This window comes from Echinops telfairi, unplaced genomic scaffold, assembly GCF_000313985.2.
Source record: "Echinops telfairi isolate 266 unplaced genomic scaffold, ASM31398v2 ScPeMD7_31;HRSCAF=116, whole genome shotgun sequence".
Lineage (NCBI taxonomy): Eukaryota > Metazoa > Chordata > Mammalia > Afrosoricida > Tenrecidae > Echinops > Echinops telfairi.
In genome coordinates, this window is record NW_022103928.1 from 33,161,312 (window position 1) to 33,162,859 (window position 1,548).

A 1,548-nucleotide genomic window follows, 5' to 3' on the forward strand; every position below is an offset into this window, starting at 1 on the left:
TATATTTTGGAAATGTAAACAAATCTCTGATAAAGATTTTCTAGTATCCAACCTTGACTGAAACATTTATTAAGTGCCAGGCACTATCTAGGCTTTCAAACAGCCTTGTCATAAAGGTTCTATTATTGACTTTATAGTTGAGGAAGCTGGAAGAGAAGAGAGTTGGGAATTTCTCTAAGGACACTCAGCCAGCAAGGGGTGGTAAGAATTTGAACCTCGTTTGACCACAAGATTCATTTTTTCATTGCTTTACTGTTCAGTCATATAAAGATTGAGTCTGATACTAAGATTCCACCAAATCATTATCTCATTAAACTACTGGCATCCAGTATATTCCAAATCCATAGTGACTCTTTATAGGGCTTTGGGGGCTAAGTCTTTCCAGGAGCCTCATCTTTCTCCCCAGGAGTAGCTGTTGGATTTGAACCTGCCACTTTGCATTCAGCAGCCCTAAATTTTATTTCCTCCTCATGAGAAGCAAGTTAGGTGGCAATATGGAGCATAATATGGGCAACTGCTCATTTGTCAATAATCTCATTATGCAGTGCAATTTTGAAAACGTCTCAGGCAGCAACTCACATGGCCCAGGACCCATGGGAGCTGTGGCCAGGACCAGGGCATCTTCCCCAGGATTCCCCAGCAGTATTTTGGAGGCCCTGACCATACGGTGGCCCCGTGAAGGAGGACAGCCAATAGGCTGCAGAATGTTTTCTTCAGCTCTTCTGGGGAGTCTTGGTCCTGCCATGGGGAGTTTGGGCAGGGAAGCAGAAAGACCTAAGTCCCAGGCAGGCAGGGGATGGTGGAACAGGGCCTGAATGTGCTTGGGCAATTTTTAAGAAAGGTGTGTTCAGCAAAACAGGGCTGGGAGAATGAAGGGTGGGTGGGGTCTCCGTAAAGAATGGGTAGCAGGAGACAAAAGGCTGCAGACAACACTCAACCACCAACACCATCCCTAACCCTTTCCACTGCCCCTACTGACTCCGTGGGGGGATGGAGTGGTAGGACAGGGGGTCCTGCTGTATCAAGCTCATCTCTAGGCATGCAAGGGTTGCCCTATGGGCCGTTAGCATGTGTGGGACACCCACACTAAAGACAAGACAGCCCCCCCACCCCAATTCATAACATTGCTTTTAAGTTCAGATAATGGCTTGGTCTTTGGAACATAAACATGTCCATTAAGGGAGGAATAGATACATTAGTGATCAATAATGGCAATTAAAAAAAATTTAAAGTCAGAGATATTCAAATTTAAGCATTTAGTACTTGTTTTGTTCCAGGAAAATGGAAGTGCTTCCAACTCAGCCGTTTCCCACTCCTTACCTACCCATCACCCCACTTTCAGTAACAAAAATGGTCCTCAGCCTATATGTTAAAAAGTCCCTATTTCAAAATAGGATTCCAGGGTTTGGGGCTCGCAGTAAATCCTAGCTCCAGTTTAGGAACAATTTGCTCTTACATCATGGCCCTGCTTGCTACTCACCCTCAGAAAGGGCACACAGAAGACATGGGTGCTATAGCAAAATGTGGTGAAGCATTAAATGGTGCCCA